Source organism: Sus scrofa, chromosome 6, assembly GCF_054392235.1.
Source record: "Sus scrofa isolate SSC_HxYL_T2T_F1_AM1 chromosome 6, Sscrofa_HxYL_maternal_Yorkshire_Landrace_v2.0, whole genome shotgun sequence".
Classification (NCBI taxonomy): domain Eukaryota; kingdom Metazoa; phylum Chordata; class Mammalia; order Artiodactyla; family Suidae; genus Sus; species Sus scrofa.
Window position 1 is genome coordinate 172,816,577 of NC_139388.1, and position 27,671 is coordinate 172,844,247.

Below are 27,671 nucleotides of genomic sequence, written 5' to 3' on the forward strand. Positions count from 1 at the left end.
ATGTGCCGGTTTCCTGCTGACCTGCCCACTAGAGCTCTCTCCAGCTCAGCAATCCTGGGCCTCCCTCTCATCCACTTTCCTAGTAACAGATCTGTTTCTCAGCGCCATACTCACTGACCCCCAAAGATAGCCGTCCCCTCCAGCATAGACAGCTAGTTCTACCAGTTTATCAGTTCTACCAACTAAGACAGGCAGGTGTCTCCAATATTATCAAATACAGTACGGCTGGAGTTCCCTGGTGGCCTAGCAGTTAAGGATCACTGCTCTGGCTCAGGTCACTGCTGTGGCACAGGTTTGATCCCTGGCCTGGGAACTTCCGTATGCCAATGGGTGGGGCAAAAAAAAAAAACAAAACAAAATAGTACCGCCATTAGCACTGACCCCACCACCCCATCATCATCACCAACACAAGGCATCATGAAAATTATTTTGACCAACAACAGCTACACTGTTCTTATACCAAGGCCACGGTCACTTTCACACCCTCCAAGACCGTGGTCATTGCACTACCAAAACTGTAGCCATCGTTTGCACCACCAGCACCACCCTTGCCTTCACCACCATCACCAATACCAATGCCACCATGCCTAGCACCATCGCTCTCACTGTTCCCACTGGATCAGCAATACCGCCATCGCTGTCACATCACCCACCACCACCGCCATCGTGGCTTCCATCATCACCAAACTGTACTCACCACTGCTCCCCGAGAACCACCAGCGCCAACATCACCAAAAGCATCCGTAACCGTAAATGGTACCAAAGTCACCAGGACTGCAACCAACCCCACGAAACATGGCACTACTACCATCTAGGCCACCACGCCTAGAACCACCACACAGTTGTCAGCGATACCTGCCCCAACGCGAACACTCCGTCCCCCCAAACTGTCACCACCATCACACTGCTTTACTAGGGTGAGAAACATTTGCTCTTTACCTGAGCCTGTTTCTCTGCCAGGCAGAATGTGAAAACAACAGTTGGAGAAAAGCAAACGCAAACTTCTTCTAGCTCATTGTTCTGACTACGTAATTATCCGCCCATTCACTTCCCATTAATGTCCCCCTCTAGACAGACGGGATTGTTCGCTAAATTGGTCCACTTAGCGATTCACAGAGACGCAGCCGTGCATATGCCTGAGTGGTTAACAGCCGTGCATGCCTGAGTGGTTACAGGAGTCACCCCCACTGTCTGTGACACCAGGAAGTGCAGCTCCCAACATCACACACCCTTTCCCCTGCACACCTCCCTCAGACACTCCGGGGCCCTGTAGATGCATCTCTCTCTCTCTCCAAGGTAGCTTTAACCCCTTCTCCTCCCAAACGTTTGTTTGCTCCTCTAGAGAAGAACAGAATGTTGGAAGAGTGTGGGTCTGAGGGTCAGAGCCCTGGATCACTGCCTCGGCTCCACCACTAACTCTCCACGGGGCCTCAGCCAACTCATTTCCTTTGCTCTGCCTCAGTCTCCCCATCTACAAAGAAATGACCTTCTGACTCTGATGCTTCAAAGGCGTTTTGAGCTGAGACCCTCCCAGGACAGATCTGAGCCCCATTTCCAGAAGGTCCCGTCAAACAAGAAAAGAGACGGTCAGGTCATCCATTGATTCCCCCAATAGACTCCCCAGGCCAGCATGTCCTGGGATCTCCAGGGAGACTTCTTTGAGCCCTGAGATGCTGCTGCTTGGACAGGGTGGGGTCTGAAGGGTTAAGCTGTGCGTGAGCTAGCATCTCAGATGAAAGGCTGGTCCCAGAGAACGCCATGTAGCTGTTGTGGTTGGCAGGCTGGGGCAATGGGACCAGGCTAGGTCCCGAAGGAAACCCCCTCCTGGTCTCACCAGAACAAAGTGGTGTTTTGTGAAAACGCCATTGTTCTTGGGCAAGTCTTTCCCATCTCAACGTAAACCAGGAAGCAGTGCTTCCTTTCCTTGGGCGAGACCCCAAGGTCCCCGCTCCGGTAGGAGTCGGGGGGAGAAGAACAGAGATTTTCCTGCCTGGAATGATCTACCGCAAAGCCCCGCCTAGCTCTATCTAAGGCTCCCCCGGGCTGGTGTGTGTGGATGAGCGTAGGGGCAGGGGCATACGTGCGTGCGTGCGAGATGGGGTGAGCAGAAGAAGCAGAGGGGCACTTAGCCCAGTCTCTGGCCTCCGAAGAGAATTCTGTAGCCAGAGCCAGACGATGACAGAGGTGTCACTGCCCACCCATCTCCCCTCGCCTGTGCCGCTCAGGTTTTCTTTTATGCCCATCAACCTGGCAGTCGTGTTTCTGCCCGTGGCCTCTGTACCTGCTGTTCCTTCCACCTGGAACACTCTGCCCTTCACATGCTTGCTCCTTCCTATCACTTCGGGCTCTGTTCTAACCTCAGTGAAGACGTAACTGTTTAATTACCTGTTCGGTCTCTGCCTTTTCTGACTCCGTGAGATCAAGGACGAAGCACTGTGTCCATCTTGCTCATTGCTGCATCCCCAGCACCTGGCACAGGATAACCCCAGGGTGTGTGTGTGTGTGTGTGTGTCTCCCCACCTCCTCCCACCCTCCAGGCCCATATAGAAAAACAGGTCACAGTGCCTCTTAGGCAAAGGAACCATTTCCTTCTCGAGCTGGAAAACCAGTTCTTGCCGTCAGAGAGCATCCTGTCCAATCATTCCATTTTGCTGAAAGGGAAACTGAGGCTAAGAGCCTGGAAGGTCCTGGCCAGAAGCTCACAGTTGGCCAGGGAATTGCTAAACAAGACTCCAGTATCCTGATGCCAAAGCTGCCAGACAGGACCTATCACCTCCTTTCCCACGTTGGGCACAGCCTGGTGCTAATTCTCTCTCCTTTTCAGATATGTGTTGAAATTTTTCAGATACAGTTGAAACTGGCTGAACCTGCTTTTCCCACTTCCCGGAGAACAGACTTACTAAAAGCCCAAAGAAAGAGATCCCTCCTGTGGTGGTACGGTGGCCGGTGGTGGCTCTTCAGGGCTGAGGTGCTCCCTCCCCCGCAGGCACTGTTACCGCGCACTTTCCATCTGTCACTTTCAGAGCGAGAGGGGTGAAGTCACCCTCTGGGGCTTCCCCAATGGCCAAGGGAGCAGGGTTCCGGCTTACTATCCCTTTAAACTTCTCTTTTTGTTTGTTTGTTTGTTTGTTTTTGTTTTCTGCAATGAACATTCCTGCTTTTATTTCTACAGCTCTTGCTTGAACTGGGAAGGCTCATTTGCCTAAATCTTTGTGGACGAAGAGAGAAGGAAGATTATACCTGCTCCTACGAGTTGCTGGGACACTGAATGAGCCACTGTTTCTGGCACAAGTTGGTGTTTTGATTTATGCCAGATCCTTTTGAAAGTCTAAAATGCCAGGTAAATGCACCGAGTTACTTTCTAGGCAAGGAGGATTTACAGACTCTTCCCTTTACAAAGGTGTGTTTAGGCCTTCTGAGGAAAGGAGCAAAGTCCGATTTTAAGAAGAGTTCCCTGAGGTTAGCTAGAATGGGAATGGTTGGCTTTTCTCCATTCTTTGCACAAAAAAAAAAAAAAAAGGATGTATACTCCCAGGTAAGACATCAAGCAAGCAAACAAAGCAGAGATGAGCAGTTGACATTATCCATTATCACTGGTTCCCAAAGAGACAAAGAGAGGAGGGAGCCTGCTGTATTCATTCCATTCCTTTGAGGCTCCTAAATTTATCTCTTATCCCAGGCTGGTGGAGAGGGGCACAAAGAGGTGGATTTTGTACCTCCAGGCAAGAGCAAGATAGGGAACAGATAAAATTCCACCCAAAGAAATTAAGATAATCAGCTGGTAAGGGATTTAAGCCCCCTGGGGTGGGGAAGAGGGGGAGAAGAGCCCTCTGCTTCCAGCTCAAGTACCACTCGGAAAACTAACAAAGAACTGTGTGATTTCTCACCCTGGGAAGGGAACACAGTTGGATTCCAACCCTGGAGCAAGAGAAGGTTAATAACTTTTGAATTTCCTACAGGGAAGCAGCTTAACCTGGACAATGGCTATGCGTTGGCAATCACGAGCTCAAGGATGCTTGTGATTCTTTCCAATCAAATTACAACTGATGGTTCATCTCCTTATGCTGCGCTGATGTGGAAAATTCCAGCTCCATTACGACCAGGAGGGTCTTCCCTGTCCTAAGCATGTACAAGAGTCTGGAGGGCTTGGATGGTGTCCAGCAAACAAGGGAATGACCCTTTGCGCTCCCTGTTGCTCCAAGTATGGTCTGAGGACCAGATGTATTGGCGTCCACAGGGACCGTGTTAGGAAGAACCTCAGAATTCACTCCAGGTCCACTGAATCAGATTCCCAGGTGATGCACATGCACATTAATGTCTGAGAAACACTGTAGATCACCCCCCCCAATACCATCCCCACCCCCAGAGGCTGACAGCAATGTGGCTTCAGTGGATCAAAGGAGCTTGGATGCCTGGGGCTCAGTCTCCCTAAGGGAGCCACCCAGCAGACACTACCCTCTAGAATTCTGCTGGTTCCTCATTCTTCCCAGGACCGACCCAACCACCTTTCTTTCATTCCTTCTCCCTTTTCTTTCATCACAACCCCCTCAATAATCCCAAGCTTTCAATCAGCAAAAGCCTGAAAGACCAGTTGTCTACAGGGGACAACTAATTGAGGCTTCACCAACTGCCCTCCCTCCCAGCACCTGCCCTGAGGTGATGGAGCACAAAGGCGGGGCTCTCTGTTCTCAGCCTAGGATGGAGGGTGGCGGGATGCGGGGGAGGGATGGGGAGGAGAAAAACCACCAACACAAATAACATCTCGATCCATTATCTTGCCACCCTTGTAATTCTTTAACTCTTGCTCTCAATTACATCTGGATTTAAGAGTGCAAAACAAAGGCTTATGCTGTAACTTTAATGGGCTTGTTTTTATAGGAAAAAAACGAGTCCCAGAATCCTAGAAATGATTACTTCTAAGACTCACAGGGATTTAATGAGCTCCTAGTTTAGAGATTAAGGATTTTTTTTTTTTTTTTTTTTTTAGCATCAGTGGAACGTGTCTCCTGCCCTTCTTCCAAAATAAATCACTTGGGGAATCCTACCATATAAGCCGAAATAGGGTTGCTTTGGTTGACAGATGGGGGACACAGAACCCCAGCTAGACGGTTCCCTCTCCATCCCTATAGCAGCCTTTGCCTTGAGACAGGAAGACTCCAGCTCAGTGGAGCATGGGGTGAAGAACCAACCTCAGCCTTCCACCCAGCACTGGAGATCTCCTCATGGCTTCCTTTCTCCCACCTCTGACCACTCGCTTCCAGAGAGAAGTCTCCCAGGAAGCCAGACCCAACGCCCAGCAGTACCCAGCACCAGAATACACTTCCTACATGATACCCAAATTCACTTCCCTGTCACTTTCACCCCGAAGTCTCAGTTCTGCCTGGGGGGGGATGCAAGGAAAAGGCCAAGTTCCTCTTTCCCATGATTTACAGCGCGTGTCTCCCCTGGAGTCTCTCATCCAGATGAAACAGGCACTTAAATCTACGACAAGTGGGTGAACGCAGGAAAAAATGCAGCAACAATCAAACGAGGGGGTGGGAGAGAGGTGGAAACGGGAGGAAGAGAAGGAAGAGCCTCCCCAGTCCCTCGGGGACCTCCTCTAGCTTGAAAACAGTTCCTCTTAAAAAGTAAGCTTGGGGAGCTGAACAAAATATTCCAGAAAGACCTTAAGCCAGTGTTTTTCAGACTACAGGTGGTGACCCCTGTCAGTGGTAAACAGCCTCTCAGTGGTTCTAAACCATCGTTTCGCTTAATGAAAGAACAGAATAGAGCAGAGAATGTCGTTGTTCATCAACCAGCCTCGGGGTCAGGGGTGGTTTGGAAACATCTTTTCCGGGTATGTATATACGTGCGTGTGTGTCTGTGTGTCTGTGTGTGTGTGGTGTGCCGGAATGTGGAAACGGGTCTTGATGTAGAATGTTTCTTACTGTGGGTCACAAGTCAGAGGGAAAAAAGCCAGTGTTCCAACACTATGAAAGAGGCACCACAATCATCCCCATTCTCAGATGAAAATAATGAGACAGATCAATTATTAACTTGCCTAAGGTCACCCAACTAGTAAACGCCAGGGCTGAGACTGGAACGGGATGGGAGAGGCGGGTGGGAGGCAGTCTGACTCCACAGCATGAACTTGAACCCCTCCCCTCAGGGCCTCCAGAATACGAAACAGCCACTCCGTGCAGGCAGGGGGAGGGTGCTGCGGGACCAGTCTTGGGACCAGGAGGCACCTTGCAGGCTCTCCTCTCACCCATTAGACTCACATTCCCTTCCTTCACTCAGGGCACACCCACACCGACCCCAGTGAGCTTTTGTGGAAGGACCATACTGCCAACGCTCTGGGTCATCAAAGAGGCAGAGTCCCATCTACCAGAATTAACGTATTCCTTTCACCCTGGGCAGAGGGCTTCAACCAGCCGCGTGAAGGCTGAGTGAAGATTCAGTCTGTATTTTTCCACTAACCCACAAAGATATGTGTGAAAGATGTTTCAAAACCTCATCGACAGCAAAATCCACCTCAGTGCGGTGGTACCAGACGTGGCCATCAGCCTCTCCTTAATCCATGTCACGTGTTTAATAGATTCTTGATGCTTTAGTCCCACAGACAAACTCTAAAAACTTTCTAGATCCCGAGAGCTTTATTGGACAAATATTATCACTGTCTCGCAAAGGTCTGTTACAAGCATTCATCACCTCCACATACTTCATCCTTCTCACTTGTGTGCCCCAAGGCTCTTCCGCCATTACCGACCACAAGACAAATTTTGGTAGCACTTGAGTCTACTCTGCTATAAAAGGAAGCCTGTAATTTTGATATGTAAGGCCCTGGGGTGTGGGAGATCCCAGACCCTGGCCAGTGAGCTCTGTCCTTTCTTCCGCAGTGTGGTTCTCAGAGCACCAAAGTCTTATTTTTAAATTCTGATTCTGGGAGTTCCTGTTGTGGCTCAGTGTGTTAAGAGCCCGACTCGTATTCATAAGCATGTAGGCTCGATCCCCGGCCTTGCTCATTGGGTTAAGGAGCTGGCGTTGCTGTGAGCTGTGGGTAGGTCGCAGACATAGCTCGGATCCCATGGTACTGTGGCTGTGGTGTAGACCGGCAGCTGTAGCTCCGATTCGACCCCTAGCCTGGGAACTTCCCTATGCCACAGGTGCAGCCCTAAAAATTTCTGATTCTGTGGTACTTTTCCCACAACATGCTCTGATCACCCTTCCTACAGGGGAAATGTGGAGAGTTAGGCATGCCTTGACCTATGTGAACCCGTCTTGGCTCTCTATAATCCCTGCTTAGAAAAGGAACTTCTGGAATTTTGCCTAGGATTATCATAAGCTCAATGTACCATATTTTTCCCATGCTCAAATTGAGGCAGTGTTTTTTTTTATTATTCCTTCCTGGAAACTCACCTCCCCAGAAGGGCCCCTGGAATGACCCATCTCTGCCTGGAGGGGCCTCAAACAAAGCAAAGGAAGTTGAGGGTAGTTAGGTCTTTAACTTAGTATTAGCCAGGATTGTTCTGCTTCTCTGGTTTGAAGAGCTTCCTCCTTGATAAAGAAGGCAGTGTCCTTTGGGTTACAGTCTGTTCTATAAAATTCTGTTCTGTTCTATAAACATAAACCGTGTACCGTAATTTTCCTCTCTTGCTCTGCACAGGGTTCAGAAAGTCTCTTCCATCTTCTTTAGGTCTCAGTGGTTCAGGGAGATGGGACACGGCTACACCTAGGAAGGGTTCATCCTTTCCGGGATCCAACCCAAACCCTGGGGCGAGCTTGAGGAACCAGCGCAAGGGAGGAGTCACGGGCAAGGCGGGGGTGCTGGACGAGCATGGTCTCTTGGGGTGAAGGGCCGTCCCTCATTATCAAGGGAGTCACACATCTGCATCAAGGAAAGCTCAACGCTCAGGATGCCTGGGAGGATTGAACGAGATCATGTTTGTAAACCCTTGGTGTCAGGCACGTAGTCAGGATTTAACAAGCCGCCATTAGCCCTGTCATCATTACTTTTGCTGTCATCCAAAAGAGCTCTGGTAGTCCTCGGCTCTCCAACAAGCCTTCAGGGCCTACCATGACTCTGCTGACCCCAGAAGCTCCTTCAGCAGCTGCCTCTTCCAGCACATAAACACCCCAAGCCAGAGCAGGCTGAATTCACTGAGGCTCCGGCTCTGCAGTTACCTAATGAGTCAGGCTTCTCAGAATCTCCATCCCTGAAGACTGGGGCAGTGATCCCGCCCAGTCACACTTGCACTGGAGGGAGAGGACCAGGTTAGGAGGACAATGGGCTGGGGTCCATCCCAACCTCACCTCCTCTATGTACTGAGCCTCTGTTGGCTCCTGCCTCATTGGGTTGTTGTGAATGTAATTATGGGAAGGTGCCTAGCGCAGAACCTGATACCAAGTAGAGATGGAAGAAAGTTCACCAAATTTCAGCCCAGACGTCTGAGTGCCTGGCATCTTTCTGGGAATTATAGGAGGCAGGTATTGTGGGGAAATGAGGAGCCAGGGAGAGAAAGAGTGGTCTTGGAAATAGACACGTCTCCTCAATTGCTCATTGGCAGGTCCTGGCAGAGAATCTGCCCCTGAGGGATTTTGGCTGGGTCTGTGGTGTGGAAGAGAAAGAAAGGAATCAGATGATAAAGATGAGGCCTCTTCATGAAGCACAGAACCCAAAGCTCCACGACTCATCAATGAAGAAGCTGGGGTTGGAACCCAAGTATGTCTGACCCCATAGCCTACACTGTTTCAACTTCCAGAAGCTGCAGAGGAAAGGCATGGCCTCCCAATAGGGCCTGAGAACAAGTCTCTCACTCTCCAGATCCACCAAATGGACGCCAAAAGCCCAGGTTACCTGGTGTGATCCCAGACCCCGAAAGTTTGCTCAGACTGCTGTCAGGCCATGATGCAAAACAAAGTCCAGCCAACACGCTGGGAAGTTCCCAAGTAAGGACTGCCCATTAGGAGAGTCTCACATTGGCCAGAAATGGCCAGTTCCTAGCACCCATGTGCTTCTCATCAGCTGGGAGCTGCCCGGAGAGCATGACCTCGGCCTGAAGGTTCTGCAGCCAGAAGCTGTCACCTACGGCTCCCCTCACAGTTGAGTAGTAAGTTCTTCACTGAAGAGAGGTCCAAGCAGTGCGACCACTCCATGGCTCCCACAGTCCACCTATTCCCTGTACGGATACACATCTCCAAGCTCCTGGCCGACATCTCTCCCGTCTTGGAAGAGGGAGGATGATGGGACAAACTCCAGCTCCCATCACTGCAGCCACTCTTAGAACTTCAACTGGGAACTCATCGTCTCCTTCCTCAACTACCGGTTCTCAACCCCCGCCCCTCCCCTGAGCTGTCACCTTGTCAGGTCAGATTATGGGACCCAAGCCTTCAATCCTCACCCCAAGGCCTGCATTGCGATTCTCCTTCTGGGGCGTTCCACCAGACTCACACCACATGGTTTTCTAAACTGGCATCTCCAACCCCAAGATCTGCTGCTGTGGACAGCCCATGAGGGAGGCATCCTCGTATTGCAGCCTGTTCTTGCTGCAGAGTCCTTTCCAGCCCTGGGCCCTGCTCAAAGCTGGGAGCCTTTCACGTCGTCATATGGACTGGAACAGTATCCCTAGATAGGGAATGTGTGCCTTCAGAACCCAAAAAAGTCCAGCTAGCATTTTGCTTTATGGTGGCAGAAAGCAAAATGCAGCGATTTGTGGATCTTTGCAAGGCACTTTCTAGAGCACACACTAGAAAGCTTCCTATCAAAGCCTCAGTTTGCTAGTCACCTCTTGCTCATCCTCTTGGTTAGTATAACGTCCTCAAGGTCACAGTCAGTGCGACGTTCTGCAGGATGTCTGGGGGGTCTACAACTCCTTGGCTCATGTTGTGACAAAGAGCAAGAGATTTAACAAGGCCCTGGAACAAAACTACAAAGGTACACTCTTGTTCATCCCATGTGAGTAGGAGCTGTTCCTGACCTTCACATTTGCCAAGTCAACGGCAGCATATCCTGCACCTGAAGCCATATACGTCTGCTCTGGCAAAGACCCTAGGTCTCCAGGGCAGCTGCATTTGGGGCTTCTATTTGGTAGAACTTTCAGGTGTCTGTCATCACACTCTAGAATTCATCTGGTTTCTGCAAGGACCAGACTGATAAACTAAACAAAAATATGATAGGACCACCGCTCCCATATCCTGGGGTCCTTAATGACAGCGTCAATATCTGCCGCCTCCCCATGATACAGCATTGGTTTTGATGTACTGTCTTGGTTGGGGTGGAGTATGGAGAACAGAGAGTGGAGAGGGAAGAAGAGAAAGGAGAACAGCTTCAGAGACTTCCATTTGGCCTTCTCCACTATGCTAACTTTCCCTCCATAGGTCATGACCCAATGTAAGGATTATTCCATCTGCCAAGTATGTCAACCCCAACTATACATTCAGAGATCAGATAAATGCGTGCTTGGGACACTCACATCCCCCGTGGGTCTACTATAGGCTGGACTCTGGGCAGGACTCCATTGGTACTTGTCTCTCGTATGTAGGTCCATAATGACGTGTCAGGTTTCTGGGTATCAGTGTCACCTCAGACCCTGGGTCTAACTGTCCTAGAAATATCTGGTTATTCACATCCCCCACATAAACAGACTCTGGGTAAATGGCCAACAGCCCCTTTGTGGAAGGACTGGAAAAATCCCCAATATATGCTTGCCGTGGTGTAGTACCCCTTCCTCCTGGAGTCACAGCCACCTCTTCAGTCAACAAGTTCTCCCTTCTACTAACACAAAGACCTAAAATGTGGACCAGGCCCAAGAATTGGGCAAGAGATATTTTACCGGGGCCACCAACCTAAACCTGCTGCTTAAACATTCTTGCTTTCTCTTAACGATATACCCTCATTGATTTACTCTATTTTGCCTGTAGGGCAGCTTATTCTGTTAACCGTCTCCACAGCCCTCTGAAGGTCAAGCTCCCCTGGCTGCCACCGTAAATTTTGTAGTTTTATAGTCACTGTGACCTCCTGGCTTTCGGAGGAGCCATAACTCCCACTGCTACCAAAAGGCCAAGCTCGGTGACAGTCTATTCTACCATCACCTCCCACCATCACCTCTTCTCGCAGAGGAGAGAGCCACCATTGAGCCGAATGACACTGGTGCCCTCGCACCAACACACTCCTGATGAACTTGGTGCATGATGTCCCCTTTGGACTCCCGTGGACTATCATCCTCGGATGGGTTTTTGACCTCACATGATATATCCACTCTAGCACGTCTGCTTCTCTGACATTTTAATCCCTTTCCCCTCCATTCGCAGTGGCAGTTCAGGCATTTCACCCTTGCTTGGCAGGCACCATCATGTTCTCCAGGTTTCTAGGAGCTTCCTAAGCAGCAGATTTGCACTGTCCCCTTGGATCCTTGCCAGAGGGTTAAATCCCATATCCCCAAGTAAATAATCCCCTTATCCAGTCATCTGTTCTGGATCTCTTAAAATACGGTATAATTCTTAGAGTTCTTCTGGGGTACAGTCCATTTCCTCCCATATAGGAGTCGGGCTGGGTCACGATGCAACTTGGTTCTGATTATCAGCCTGGCAGCCAGGAAAGGAGACTGGGGCAGACTCTAGAGAAGACCCCTATCGCCGGCTGGCGAGAAGCCGCCTCGGTATCTTCCTGCACACAAGGAGTGCTATCTCTTGGTGGAGAGGGGTGGGCCACCTCTGCACGCTCCGATAATGCAGAGTCTGGGGAGCCAAAACATACAGGTGCCTCCTTCCTACGTGTCGGGTCTCAGATTTTCCTAACTAGGCCAACGAGGGCCTGACCTCAGTATAGGAGACTTGTCTCAGCGGAGCATTCTTCATCTTTGAAGCTGGTCTATCCTGGATTTTGATCATAAACCTTTTCTGCTCTCCCTCTCTCTCTGCAAGAAATAAAGGTTTACTTCGTATACCACCAAAAAGCCCCTTTACGCTTAGTTTTTAAGTGCTCCCAGCTTTTCATGAGCTCTCTGAAGGGTCAGTATAACTTATGGGACTTAACACAACCGGCTAGTTCCACTGACTGTGTCTACATTTCCCCTGTGCTTTTCAAACACCTTTATCATCGCACAGCCAGGTGTTCCTTCCACGGGAACATTCTTCCAAGCGTTACCAATGGAAGTTTTAGCAACTGAGCCACCATTTGTACCTGGGACTATCATGCTTCCCACACCCCTGGGGACGAGGTCTTCATTTTACAGCTGGGCAGCAAGTGATCCAGTAGATAAATCCACCTTACCTCCTGTGCCAGCGTTTGTCCTTCAGGAAGCACACACTGTGATGGAGTAAGAAGTACAAAATACTCGCTGGGAAGTGATGCCTGTGAAAGATGAAGGAAGAGCAGGATTAGGCCATCTGATTGTGATGCAGACCTCATAAAGCTTCTTCCCGCTGCTTGAGAGCTGCCCATGGAAAGTGTGCTACCCCAAAGTGCTTCGGTAAGGGGGGGTCCACTCACTGCACTCCTGGTAGCTTGTTGTGAACGATGTCCCCCAGCCCTGCACTAAAGACATGGTAGCCGCCACCCCTACCCACTGAATGTAAACTTGTTTGGAAAGAGGGTTGTTGCAAGGTCACTTTGGAGGAGGGTGGGCCCCTAATCCCGTATGAGTAGTGTCCTTATACGAAGAAGGCCATGTGAAGACAGAGGCACACAAGGAGAACACCGCAGGAAGATGGAGGATTAGAGGGATGCAGCCGCAAGCCAGGGAGTACAAGGGGCTACCAGAAGCTAGGAGAAAGGCTTAGAACAGACCCTTCCCTAGCACCTTCGGAGGAGCTAGTAAGTCCTTGATTTCAGACGTCTAGCCTCCCGAACTGTGAAATAAATAATTACTGTAATTTAAGCCACACAGTTGGTGACACTTTATTATGGCAGCCCTAGGAAACCCGTAACAGCTGAGTAGCAAGCTCTCTTTGAAGGGAGAGCAGAGTGATACACCAGTTGACACAAATTTTAAACTGGCTTCACCTTCCCTGGGTGGGGGTATGAACTGGGGAGGGAGAAGCTCAAGGTCCCATGCTTTCCTTTGAGACCTCCCACCCCCACGCCCTCCATGCTGTCCTCTGCTGTGGGGGGACAGAGACTTAGGCAGCCCACTGGACAAGAGAGGCAAGGCTCTAACAGGGCTGAGCCCCATCCTGGCCTGGAAGCTCATCTGTCCCCATCACTCGGAACCTCTCACGCTGGGGCTTCCTTCTCCTGTGAAACTGGCTCTCTGTTCCTCTGAAGCCAAAGACACTCAGTGAGCGGAGGGGAAGGGGCTGCAGAAGGTGCCCTATTCCAGGCCCAGCCCCTCTAAAGAAGAGCCTGCTGCAGTCTCTCAGGCACACACATGTATATGTGGGGGAAGGGGTGTAGGGATTTTATCAGGTTTCCAAAGACGTCTCTGACCAACCTTCCAAAGGTAGGACCCCTGGCCTAGTCCAAATCTTCCCCTGGACCAACGTCTCTCCGGAGCGCTGCACTAGACTCACAAACTGCCCCCACTCCCTACAGCCCCAGACACCTGCCCTTTGGAGACACCAGGTTCCATCTTTCTCCAAAGAAGGCTTTAGCCGCAAGGCTCGCCCGGTGCCTCTGGATGTCTCCACAGACAAAACGCCAACCACATGCGGTCTCACGGAGTTGGAGGTACCAAGGAACTGAAACGGGCAGTCTCTGCCACTGGAAAAGACGGGCGTGCCTTTTGGGTTAGTTAGGCAACCTGAGTTGCCTTTGGGGGATGGTTTTAAGCAGTGGCGAAGGAAAACCCCATGCCCTGAGCTCCCCTCTGTGCCAGGCCTGGTGCAATTCCTTTGCCTTCTGCGTCTCGCTGTAATTGTCCCCATTTTGTCAGTCAGTGTCACGGGCTCAGACAGAAGGGAATGGTCCGAGGCCGCCTGACAGCGGAGTGGTGGTGCTGGACTGACCAGGATCCCCAGCGTCCTGACAGCACGCTGCCCTTTCTGGAATCATCCACGTGGAGAAAAGGATGGATGATCTCCCGATCGGATTCAAATAAAGGTTTTCATAAAGTTCTCTGGGTAGATAGGCCGCACTTCTTTTTCTGGTATCAGGGGAAATTTTTAGGGAGACTTTGACACTGGCGCAAAGGATCACTGGCTGCCAGGTCCTAGAGTCCTCTTCCAGGTTCTCTTCACATTTTATCATCCTTGAGATAGGCTACAGCTCTCTAAGTAACGGAAAATCGATCATAATAACGCAAAGTAGTCTTTTCCGTAGCAGTGCGAGGGAATTGCCTCCGGTGGAATGACCTTGATGACGGCCCCCTGGGTAGACCCACTTTGTAAACATTTTTAAATACATCAGCAGTCGTACGGCCCACATCTATGAGGTTTCCTAACTCTCCTCCGACACAGTGGTACCATCTTCCTGTTCCCTCCTTAATCAGGAGGCTCCCGGACACGTGTTCATTACGTATTTGTAAGTGCCTGGGAAATTCATACGTATTGGGTGACCTTTACTCTGGAGGCCAGCCTGCTACGCATCACCCGAAGTGTGATAAGGTTTGAGAGGCCGGACATTGTATCACCCAGAACTGTCCTCTTAAGATCTCTTCCAGGGAGTTCCTCTTGTGGCTCAGCGCGTTAAAAACCTGACTAGAACCCATGAGGATGCGGGTTTGATCCCTGGCCTTGCTCAAGGGTTTAAAGGTTCCGGCATTGCCGTGAGCTGTGGGGTACGTCACAGATGCGGCTCGGATTTGGCATTGCTCTGGCTGTCGGGTAGGCTGGCAGCTGCCTCTTAGATTTGACCCCTAGCCTGGGAACTTCCATATGCTGCAGGTATGGCCATTAAAAAATATATATATTTTTTCCGGAGTTCAGAAAGAGACATTCTTTTCCTTTTTGTTCTTTATTTTTATTACTACTTCCTGTCTTCTTAACATCTATACTTGTGGGTCTCATAGGCAGGGCCCCAAGCACAGCCCACTTGTGTCCCTTAGTGGACAGGCCATGTGTGTGGCCAGGGCCGCACGGGAGGCATTTATTGACACTGTCACCTCCTCTGTTTACTCTCACTCCCAGGACAGACTGTCACCCAGCAGGATGGGAAGGGGACGGGAGGTTCAGACTCCTTCTTCCACACTTGGGCTCTGACAACAGGAAAGGCTGTTGGAGGTTCCAGCACGGGTAACCTCCTGGGCCAGCGGGAGCCAGACAAGTCAGGGAGTCGGGGGGAGCAGACAGCTCTGACCAGGCTGAAGATCCACCAGCGTCTGCAAGGTGATGCCGTGGGTCCCTGGTGGTCCCCTGCAGAGACCCAGCCTGCGCTGAGCCCCAGAGCGGGAAGGACGCCCTCCCGAAAGGCAAAGTTCAGCATTGGTTCCCCAGAGCCGTGGTCTCCAAACCTCTTTGATCTCATAACCGCTATTGGTTAAAAATAATCGAAGCATGCTGTTTAAAATATGTGTGCATTTTACTTCTAACTCTTACATATATGTTTATATTAAACAGCAATAAAGCTTAATGACTTTTTCATGATTTAAAAAAATGACTATAGGTGTTCCCGCTGTGGCGCAGCAGAAACAAACCCGACCAGGAACCATGAGGAAGTGGGTTCGATCCCTGGCCTCACTCAGTGGGTTAAGGATCCGGTGTTGCCATGAGCTGTGGTGTGGGTCACAGACACGGCTCGGATCCCCAGTTGCTGTGGCTGTGGCGGAGGCCGGCAGCTGTAGATCTGATTCGACCCCGAGCCTGGGAACCTCCATATGCCGAGAGTGCGGCCCTAAAAAGCAAAAATAAATAAATGAATAAAAGAAAATTTTTAAATGAATATAAAGAGAAGTTCTTCCTGCAGCCCAGAGAACTGTCTTGCCCGCTCCCTGTGAAGTCCACACTGCCCGGGAGTAAGCCCAGCTCCACAGCACAGGAGGGAGCAGAGCACGTGGAGTTTAGAGCTTGATGACTTCAGATAAGCTGTGTCTCCTCTCTGAGTTCCTCCATCTGCTTCCAATCAGGATTATCGTACCTGTGGCTGTCAGGCCTCCCTTACAGTTTTAACATAAACACCAGCTTTTGTGCAAAATGTGACGTGCTATAATTATCTGCTGTGAGGTGTCATTTCCAGGAGCCTGAAATACTGGTGCTTTTTGTTTTTGTTTTTGTTTTAACAGCACACAAAGCCTTTCGAGCCAGAAGGAAAGCTCAGGTCTAAAATAGGAATGCCCCCGAGGGTGACACCTGGCCAGAATAAACTCACCAGAGCAGAGCAGCTCTCAAACACCCCCAGTCAGATCCTCCTCCAGGGGGAAGGAATCCTGGCAGGGACAAAGGGGCGTAACTCAGGGCCCCCAAGTGAAAGCCCATGTTGACTTCTTCGCTTCTAGCAAGAGCTGAAACTTTGCAGTGATAAACATTTGCTCAAAGTATAATAGTAACTACTATTTACTGAGCACTCAGGATTTGAAGTGCTTTACATGCGTGATTTCATCTCATTTTGGAAATAAGACCAGGGCTGAAGCGTGATCAGCCCCTTTATGGGGAGGTTGAGATGCGGAGACATTAGGCACACTGGCAGAGCCGCCTGGCTGCCAAGTCCGAGACGCGGGTCCTCTGCCCCCAAGGCCACCTGTGCCCCACGATCCAGCACAGCACGCTGCCTTCCTCCCTGGGCGCCTCCACCTGCAGTGACGCCAGAGAGGATGCCCTCCTGTCAGTTTCCCTCCAGACTCTCCCTTGGGCCAGTGGGCCACCAGCGGCCGCAGAAAGACCCTGGGATCAAGGAAGGCCACCAGAGCCCCAAGGCTGGCACAGCCGCACTCACGACTGCTTCAGAGCTTGAGCTGAGGAGCATTTAAACTCATCCAGACTCTCAGCCACACTGTGACCCCTCAGACGGGGGACCACAACAGTGACGCGCCCTGCGTGGGAACTCCCAGCCCGTGGCCGGCTGGCTGGTTAAAGAAGGCAAAGCTGCTGCATTTGTCAGGGGCACTGGCCTTGGACTCGAGCTGCGGTTTAAGTTCCAGCCCTGCCACTTATTCCCCATGCCTTTCGGAGCAAGCAGCTAAATCTCTGGCAATCTGGGTTTCTCTATCCGTCACCTACCTCAGGATTGCTTTGCTATGCATTCATTCATTCACTCCACAAACAGCAGGTTGAACTGAACAAAATTGCTGGTGTTCAATTGTTTATTTTACCCACAAAACAGCCACCACGTGTGTTTCAGTTCTAGCACTTCTCGAGGGCCGTATTTGTCAGGTTCTACAGAGAAGCAGAACCAATAGGTTTCAGAGAGAAAGAGAGAGAAAGGGTGCTTTTGAGGAATTGATAAATTCCCCTTCTTTTGAGGGGGGGGGGGATCTGAACTCTCTAGGGCAGCCTAGAAGGCTGGCAAGTCAGGTTAAGAGTTGACACTGGGGTCTTGAGCCTCAGTCTTGCAGGCTAGCTGGCAGAAAACCCAGGCAGAGTTGCGATGCGACAGAGTCTTTGAGGAGAATTCCTGACTCAGGAATCCGCGGCTTTGCTCCGAAGGCCACTCAGCGACTGGATGTGGCCCGCCCACATTCTGAAGGGCGATGAGCTTGACTTCGAGTCCACCGATTGCAAACACGAGTCATGCACCTGCAGATACCTTCGCAGCAGCATCTAGACCAGTGCTGACCAAACGACTGGGCGCCATAGCCGCGCCGTGGTGACAGAGAATTAATTTTGCAAGTGCCACCGCTGAAGTGGGCCCTGTTGTGTGTGCTTGGGGTACATGAGGGACTGACACTGACAAAGGGGCCTGATCGAGCGGAGCTGACATGCAGTCAAGAGACAGAAAGGCAACAACCAGCACGATAAACAAACCACCGTGTGTCGTGTTAAGAGGGGAAAACGCAGGCTGAGGGGGAATGAAGGTTCAGGGGGCCGGCAGGCCCGGCCTGCAGAGCGGTCAGGGCAGCCAGGCCCCCTTGAGAGCCAAGGCATGAAGGCGGGGCGGGGTCGGCCATGCCAGAGCTTTCGGGGCGGGGGGACCCCTCAGTGTGGGGATGTTCGAGAACTGAAAGAGGCCAGGGCAGCTGGAGCGGAGGAGGTCCAAGGAGAATAGCAGGATGTGAGCTCTGAGAGGTCCTACGGGGCCTTGTAGGCCAGGGTCAAGTGAGAAAACGAGGGTTAAATCAGAGCCACATGCACATCACGTACCCAGCCTGGACTATGGCAGAAGGTAAGCGCCTTCCATCCTTGAGAGCAGGCCAGGGGCCTCCGGGGCAGTGCTTTGCCCTTCCCACCCCTTGGATTCTGTGTCCTGGACTCTGGATTTTACCTACTTCGTTCCTAAAAATGGATTTGGGGAACCAGCAGACCACTATGACAGCTGGAGTGTCCAACAGCACCTGCCGTATACATGAGAGAGCCAGGACCCATCAGGAGAAGAGGCCAGAACGCCCCTGTGTGGGCCAGGCTGAGACACATGGGCCGCTTCCCCCACTGGCATCCCAGCCCTGTCCTATCTGCCCAGGCCAGCCTGCAGCCCCGGCCAGCTCTGTCCCGGGCTTTGTTCCTGAGTTTCCAAGGCCCCTCTTCCTGCCAAACAAAGCCCCCAGCCCCCGCCTGCCGCCCAACAGGCACCTGGGGCCTCCGGGCCTGGGAATCAAAGCCTGTTTTGCAAAGGAGGCCCTGTGTTTGGAGAAACACCCATCCCCTGCTGCCCAACCCTTCAAAGAGCTCGCATTGTTCTGTGCTGAGAAGGCGCCTGCTGACGCGAGGTCTGGGTGGGGGCTGACGCGGGTGGACCTCTGATCTCAGGCCAGGCCCCCCACACCACTCAGGGGGGATGCAGGGGCCAAGCCAGGCACACTCTGTCTCATGGCACTGTGCCCCTCGCCCGTCCTCTGCCCACCTGAGCCCCAGCCCTTGTGTCCCCGCTGAGGCCAGGAGGCAGCGGCCCAGGCCCTTCCACCTGCCCAGATGGCAAGGCGGGCGGAGAAGGGCATCAGGACCAGCACCGAGGTGGACCCCCCAGGGGTGTGCCAGGGCCAGCAGGTCAGACCCTATGGGAAAGCTGCCCGCGTTTCAGACTGTGAGACTGAGGCCAGAGAGGGGAGAGAACTGGGCCTGGGGGAAGACCAGCCTTCACGCTCCACCTTGGTGGCGAGAGGCCCGGGGCCCAAACATAGCCAGGTGTTTTTTTTTTAAAAAAGGAAGATTTCATATCTACTCTCCTCTCCACCAATGTTGTTTTTATTGCAACTTAACGTCAGGTAAAAGCAAACTTGAGATACGTCCTCTTAACAGCGAGGGGAGGTCACCACGGAGCGGACGCAGAGTGCTTGGAGGTGCTCTCCTGCTCCTGCTGTCCTTCTCCTGCCACTGCCACACAGCCCAGAGGTGGCCGAGGAGCCTCTTAGCCTCACCCCTGTCGTACCGAGGTCTCTCAAGGCACAGAGAGGCTAAGCCACCTGCCCAAGACGATACAGGAAGCCAGGGACAAGCCACAACTCAGACCCCACCTTAGGGGCTACTTCCACATTCTTTGTTTCCTCCAACGACACTCGTGAAGCTGGGGCACCCCGGGTCCCTTTGCCGCAGGGTCCCCAGGAGCAAGGTGCACGTTGCAGTCCAGGATGCCGACAGAGATCAAGAGTTCTCCAATCAGGCAGCCTTGGGGGTCCAGCAAGGCCCCTCCACCGCAGGACCTTCAGCCAACTACGCGCCCATTCTGAGCCTCAGGTCCCCCAACCTCTGCCAAACAGGAAAAATGACAGCCCACAATCTTAGAGGCTACTATGAAGATTCACTTAAGCGAAGGGGCAACGTGCGCAAAGCCCTCCGTGCCTCATAAATCATTAACACTCAAGAAGCGTTATCATGAGAGTTGATATTACCCCACTTTCACTGTCTGGAGCAGAGGGGAAAGGAGGGGCCCGGGGAAGGCGCGGCCTCGTCTCTCTGTGCAAGCTCTTCCCTAAGCAAAGAGCAGCAGCCGCTTGCTGCCGCTGCAGGGAGAGGGAAGGGCCGGGCAGGGAAGGGGAGGGGGTTGCATAGGGAGACTTCTGAGCCCCGGCCTGGGATTCTCGCATGTCACCTACTTGGCTCTCTGGGCCCCCGAGTGCGATCTTTTGACTGTCAGGATATCGCTGTCCTGGTCATTTGTCAAATGTCTGATGACCACAGAGGTCACTTCCAGCCCCAGGTTCCTGGAAAATTCCACGAGACTGTTTGAGGCAGTAGTAGGGCAGAGCAGAAACTGTGGTGACACCTTGAGCAAAACACTTCCTCTCTGAGACTTGCTGGAGGGACCGGCAGGCGCGGCGGATGCAGGTTCCCACCCCAGCCCTGCCACGTGCCCGTCTGTGTGAGCTCGTGCGGGTCCACCAAGCTCAATGAGTCTCAAGTCTTCTTCCACCAAACAAGGACAAGAGCCACACAAAACCATGAGTTGGGATATTCATTTGCTGGACCCTAAATGGTGCAAGGTGACATTATCCAAAATTATTTTAAAAAGGCCAATTGTAGTAGGTGGTATCATACAGATGCTAAACAAATTAGAGATTAGATTCTCTTAAAGTGTTGCCAAGGGAGAGGGAAGGGCCTTGCTGGACCCCCAAGGCTGCCTGATTGGAGAACTCTTGTCAGCATCCTGGACTGCAACGTACACCTTGCTCCTGGGGACCCTGCGGCAAAGGGACCCAGGGCACCCCAGCTTCACGAGTGTTGTTGGAGGAAACAAAGGATGCGGAAGTAGCCCCTGAGGTGGGGTCTGAGTTCCAACTATTTTTTAGGTGATGCTTCATCAATAAATTGGAGTTAAGGAGTTCCCATCGTGGCTCAGTTGGTTAAGAACCTGACTAGTATTCATGAGGACACGGGTTCAATCCCTCTCCTCATTCAGTGGGTTAAAGATCTGGCGCTGCCATGGGTTAAGGATCTGTTGTTGCCATGAGCTGTGGTGTAGGTCGCAGATGCAGCTTGGATCTGGCGTTGCTGTGGCTGTGGTGTAGCCCAGCAGCTGTAGCTCCGATTCAAACCCTAGCCTGGGAACCACCATATGCCGCAGGCAGGGCCCTAAAATGCAAATAAATAAATAAATAAATAAATAAATAAATTGGAGCTGGAGTTCCCATCATGGCTGCACAGAAAGGAATCTGACTAGTAACCATGAGGACGCAGGTTCGATCCCTGGCCCCGCTCAGTGGGTTGAGGATCCAGCATTGCCATGAGCTGGGCTGTAGGCTGCAGACATGGCTTGGATCCCTCCTTGCTGTGGCTGTGGTGTAGGCCAGCGGCTCCAGCTCCGATTCGACCCCTAGCCTGAGAATAGCCATATGCTGCAGGTTCGTTCAGCCCTAAAAAGACCAAAAAAAAAAAAAAAAATTGGAGTTAAACCTAACTTCCTTATGGTATTAATAATAGCTGCCATTTGTTGGTTGTGTATTACAGGCCAGACACTCTCTGTACCCGGTGCTTTTCGTGTATTGACTCACATCGTCTTCTCGACAAGTCCGTAAGGAGGGCTGCTTATCCCCATCTGACAGACGGGGAAACTGAAGAGTGTCTGCTGGGCATTCAGCCTCAGGCAACCTGCTATCCGAACCCCTCTTTCCACCACCGCACACACCGCCTACCTGCTCAGCGCCTGTGAGGTGGGTCAAAGAGGGGCTTGTGTATCAGTGACAAATGGCAACTAACAGTGCCACTGCTACTGCCTGGCCTGGCTAAAATCCAGGTCAAATACTGGAGGATGGAACTACAGACGCAAGTATTGAGAGGGGTTGTTAATATTTGCTTTTTAAATTATAAAAGATCTGCCTATGGACGATTCATACAATACAATACTCCACAAATAGTAAAATCTAAAGATGTCTTACTGTCCATTGACAGAGGAATGGATAAAGAAGATGTGGAACATATATATCGTGGAATACTACTCAGCCGTAAAAAAAAAGAATGAAATCATGTCATTTGCAGCTACTTGGATGGAATTAGAGATTATCATAGTAAGTGAAATAAGTCAGAAAGAGAAAGACAAATATATGATTCCACTTATAAGTGGAATCTAACTTTTAAAAAAAAGGTATAAATGAACTTATTTACTAAATAGAAACAGACTCACAGCTTTTGAAAACACACTTATGATTACCAAAGGGGAAACATGGAGGGAGGGATAAATTAGGAATCTCAGATTAACATACACACACTCTAATGTATAAAATAAATAACCAGGAAGGAACTTCTGCATAGCACAGGGAACTCTGCTCAAAATTCTGTAATAACCTATGTGGGAAAAGAATCTCAAAAAGAATGGATATGTATATAACTGAATCACTTTGCTGTCCACCTAAAACTAACACAACATTGTAAATCAACTACAGTCCAATACGATTTTTAAAAATAAAGATGTCTTAGAAGAATTTGCAATGACATGGAGAGAAACACAATACTGTGAAGTGAAAAGAAAAATAAAACCAGTCCCTAGACAGTACTCCTTGATCCATATTGAAATGCGACCGTTTAGAAGAAAGCCTGGAAGGACCTACGTGGCAGCTTGTTAACACCAGTGGTTGTGGCTGCACAATAGGATTGCAGGTGGTTGGGGGTTTTTTCTTTTTGATCAACTGTATTTTCTAATTACTTTTCTTGAATCAACATGTATTTCTTTTGTGATTTAAAAATATTCATAAATGCAAGATGAGTAGTGACTTAGGTCTACCAGCTTAAAAAAAGGCTGAGTTCTATTCTATCACATTCATTTATTCACTCAATAAATATTCAAGTATGGGAGTTCCCATCGTGGCTCAGCAGGTAAAGAACCCAACTAGTATTCATGAGGATGTGGGCTCAATCCCTGGCCTCGCTCAGTGGGTTAGGGATCGTGTTGCCACGAGCTGTGGTGTAGGTCACAGACACAGCTCGGATCTGGCATTGCTGTGGCGTAGGCTGGCAGCTGCAGCTCTGATTCAACCACTAGCCTGGGAACCTCCATATGCCACAGGTGTGGCTCTAAAAAGACCAAAAAAAAAAAAAAAAATCCAGGTATGTACTGTATATGCCAGGTACAGGCCCCCTCTAAGTTCGTCGGTTCAGGACAACAGGGCTGTGAAGGAGAGGGTCACGGGAGGCGCTGGGAAAAGGGGCATCGGAGCCCCTGTGGGGACTGGGCTCGCGCTTTGAAGGACACACACCTTCCTTGTGACAGCCCAGCAGACCTGGGCTTTTTCCTCCTGGTGATGTCGCTCCATGTTTATTCAAGGGAGTCGGACTTTCCTCCTGAAGGACTCATCAGGAGGGGGATACAGAGGGTCACACCACATGAGAGGGCACCAAGAACAAACATCTGCTGCCACGATGGGGACTTCCATGCCACCCAATGAGTAAGTTGTCCCAGCTGCCGTGCATTCATTTTTGCAGACAAGGACACTAAGGCTCAGAGAAGTAAAGTTGCTTGTCCGAGGTGACCAGGGAGTGAGCTGGGATTTGAACCCAGCTCTGTCCAACTGAGACACCATTACCCTTCTCCGGTAGGAGCCACTGCCTCCCCCCATCTCCCTCGCCATCATCAATGCTCTGGACACCATGTGCTGGGCACCCTGCTAAGGGCAGTGTCTGATACCCGTGGTCTCACCTTCCCCTGAGATGGAGTCAGGAGGGGGTGACGTTTACCAGTGAGGAACCCCAGGCTCAGACAGGTTGGTCACAAAGCTCTGGGGAGGTGGAGCTGAAATTTGCAATCTGTCCTGATGGTTTCCTGAGCTCTGGTCCTTAACACCTGCACCGCCCGCCTCTCCTCCTGCCCTAGGTTAGACGCGTCTGAACATCAAGGAGCAGCTCGGGAGTAGTAGCATCAGTGAACACGAAGAAGCATTGGCTTTCTTTTCCTTTTCCTTGCTTTTTACAACAGTCCGGGACTCTGTAATGTGGAAAGATAAAGGAAGAAGAGGGTACCGGGAAAGGGAAGGTGTGGGAGGACTTGACAATCTGTCAGGCTCTAAGACTCAACCCCCATGCTGCAATAGGACTAAAAATTCAGTTTCTGAAAAATGAGCATGGAGGCATGGCAGGGAAAGAGAACGGAGAAAAGGCTTGAACTCAAATTCTTAGAGGGACAGTTAAAGGAACTGGAAATGCTCAACCTGGGGGAAAGTAATTTCCCTTATTCAACTAACAAATACGTGCAAGGCTTCCCCTCTGGGGCAAGCGTTGTGCAAGGACATGGACACAAACAGGACAGACATGGCTGCTGTCCCCACGGAAACTGAAACGGAGGGATGGTCAAGTTTTCTGCCCGCAAACATCTGAGAGACTGGCCTTGTTCTTCGGGGCCAGCAGACAGTGCCGGGATCGCTGGGCAGACGCCTTGGTGGACAGATTGCCTTCCTGAAGACGGAGGGACTTGCCAACAGGCAGAGCTCTTCCAGGGTGGCTGGCTGCTTCGGGGACGTGGTGAGCTCCCCGACGCGAGGGGAAAGGGGGCGTGAGCACTCAAGAGGCTGTGAAAGAGGGGCTGCTCCACAAATGACCGCTGAGTGGCTGAAACGATCAATGTTTATTTATCACAGTTCTGGGGGCCGGGAAGATCAATGTGCCAGCCAGCTGGCCTTCTGGGGAGCTTTCTTCCTGACTTACAGATGGGGTCCTTCTCTCCATGTTCTCAGATGGCCTTTCCTCAGGGTTTAGGCATGGGGTGGGGGGAGGGCAAGAGAGAGGGAGAGAGAGAAAGAGGAAGAGGGAGGGAGGGAGAGAAGGAGAAAGAGGGAGGGAGAGAGAGAAAGAGGAAGAGGGAGGGAGGGAGAGAAGGAGAAAGAGGGAGGGGAGAGAGAGCTCTCGTCTCTTCTTGTGAGGGCCCCACCCCCGTGATCTCATCTAACCCTAAGTCCTCCCCGAAGGCCGCATCTCCAAATGCCATCACATTGGGGTTAAGGGTTCCACATGTGAATTGGGGGGAACACACAAACTTAAAAACAGAACAAAACAAAAAAGTGAAACCTATAAAAATAGTAGGAAAATAGTTGCTAGGGGCTGGGGGAGGGGAAGGAAAAAAGACACGAGGGAGAAGAGGGTGAATCTGTTTTGGAGTCCACATATAAGGGACATTGTGGAGTATTTGTCTGTCTTTAACTATTTCACTTAACATAATGCCCTCAAGGACCATCCATGTCATCACAAGTGGCAAGATGTCCCCCTTTTGTGGCTGAATAATATCCCACTGTGTATATGCACCACGTCTTCTTTACCCACTCATCCATTGACAGGCACTTAGGTTGTTCCCATATCTTGGCTGTTGTGAATAGTGTTGCAGTGAACACGGAGTGCAGGTATCTCTTCAAGATCCTGATTTCATTTCCTTTGGGTACATACCCAGAAATGGGATTGCTGGATCATATGGTAGTTCTATTCTTAATTTTTTTTTTGAGAAACCTCTATACTATGTTCCACAGCGGCTGTACCAGTTTACATTCCCATCAACAGTGGTTGAGAATTCTCTTCTCTCCACTTCCTCGCCATCTATTTGATAATAGGTTCTAATAGGTGTGAGCCATTTTAGCTGAGAGTCAAGGGCCAACATTTCAGTAACAGTCTTGCTCATGCTATGAATTCTCTTACCCACGTCTTAAGATCGTACTGGTTGGACAAACCTCTCCCTATCTGCTTCCTGTGGCTTCCCGTGCCCAGCAGCCAAACGCCGCTGAGAGCTGCACACCACAGAGTCCAGAATTTCCCTGTAACTCTGGGACCTCACTTCAACAGGCCTTGGGCACTGCCCGGAACCAACCACCCTCCAATGGCCACTTTACACCTTCACCATGCCCCTCAAACCTGCTTCCTCACTCTCATTGGTGACCCCACCTTCTACCGACAGAGAAAGAAAACACTATCCTTGATCGTCGCACCTACAAGTGCAAACACATTCGCACATGCAGACTCACGGCCTCCTCTTCCCTTCCCTTCTCTTTCAACACTGGAGGTAATATTCTCATCAAAAGCCAGTTCTCCTGGATTTTGGTGCCCTCCCTTTCCCCTTTCTTGGGAAGCTTGTATTTCTTTTTTCTGTTTCTTTTTTTTTTTTTTTTTTTTTTTTTTTTTTTTTGGTCTTTTTGCCATTTCTTGGGCTGCTCCCACGGCATATGGAGGTTCCCAGGCTAGGGGTCTAATCAGAGCTGTAGCCACCAGCCTACACCACAGCCACAGCCACGCGGGATCCGAGCCGCGTCTGCAACCTACACCACAGCTCACGGCAACGCCGGATCCTCAACCCACTGAGCAAGGGCAGGGATCGAACCTGCAACCTTATGGTTCCTAGTCGGATTCGTCAACCACTGCGCCACGACGGGAACTCCAGAAACTTGTATTTCTTATTATCCTTTCTTTCTCCTTGATTGTCTAACTCTACTGCTCCATCACATCTTTCCTGTTAGCCTTTAAACACGGCCAAATCACCTCGTTAAAAAAAAAAAAAAAAAAAAAAAAATTCAACTCCCTCGACCTCACATCTCTCCAGAAACCACTCTCTGTCTTTCTTACCTCCACTGCTGATCTCTGCAAAGGAGCCGTCTGCACTCTGTCTCCACATCCGCAGATCCCTCACCTTTTCTGGATAGCTTCACTGAGGTACAACCGACGTACAATAAGCTGCGTACGTGGAAAGTGTGCGATTTGGTAAGTTTCACCCTGTGTCTACACCCGGGAAACCACCACCACCAGGAAGATCATGAACACCTCCGTCACCCCGTGAGTCTCTTTGTGCCACTTTACAAACTTCCTGCTCCGTCACTCACTGAAAACGCTCCGGATAAAGACCCTAGTGAGCTGCATCTCCCTAGATCCAGCAAAAGATGGTGATTGTTCCTGAGACATCTCAGAAATACCTCGACTACAACTCATCTAAAGCCAGACTCATGAATGTATTCCCGCAAACCTGCTCCTCTTCTGGTAGCATCATCCAAGGGAGAGTCAGGAGCCTAGAAGTTTTCTCGACACCCCTAGGCAATGCTCCACCAAGTAACATCTGTTTCACATACTCAATTATCTCTGCCCCCGCTTCGCCACCTCGTGCAAAACTCCTTCCTCGGTTCCACACCAGAGCAAGGGTCCCCCCACTGCCAACTCTGTCCACGAGGTGCACACACTTCACCTCCCTAGTGCAGCCAGAGGATTCTTTTACGCAACCAAGAATGAGCTCATGCTTCCCCACCCCGACTTAAAATATAGGCAAAGACTAAAACTCACGACATGACCTACAAGTAACTGACAAGGTCTGGCTCCTACTTTCCTCTCCAGCCCCAGCTTATCTTACTCTGCCTCTTTCCCTAAGCTCTCACTGGGATTTCCCAATCACAGGGCTTTGCACATGTTGTTTCTTGTCCAGAATGCTCTTCCTAGTCATGCTTCAGACCTCAGCTCAATACCAGCTCCTCAGGGAGCTCCCTTTGACTTCTCTAAGTCGGCTAAATTATCTTCTCACAGCTTCAAGTAGCACTCTCTACCTCTCTCTGCAATACGCACCGTGGTGTGACTTGATTGTCTATGTGCTTATCTGTTTCCCTTCCAATGTCACTTCCCTCACTTAAGTCCTAGGCAAGAGAGTGGGTCTGTCTTTGCTCACTGTGCTGTCCTCAATGCCTGATCTAGTAGACCTAGTCTCCTGCACCGTAGTCGATATGCGAGAAACTACTGAGCAAGGAGTGAAAATCGACTGTGTGCCACGCTCTTACATATATCTCGTTGGCTTT

At 50.8% G+C, this 27,671-nt stretch overlaps 1 long non-coding RNA gene across 1 annotated transcript in view; it reads right to left on the reverse strand.

Annotated features, from left to right (window-relative positions):
* Positions 1-27,671, reverse strand: part of LOC146403038 (uncharacterized) — a 122,930-nt gene that overhangs the window by 61,451 nt on the left and 33,808 nt on the right. Inside the window, exon 3 of the long non-coding RNA XR_014808556.1 lies at positions 12,251-12,331. This is a non-coding gene — a long non-coding RNA (uncharacterized LOC146403038). The remainder of the gene's footprint in view (positions 1-12,250; positions 12,332-27,671) is intronic.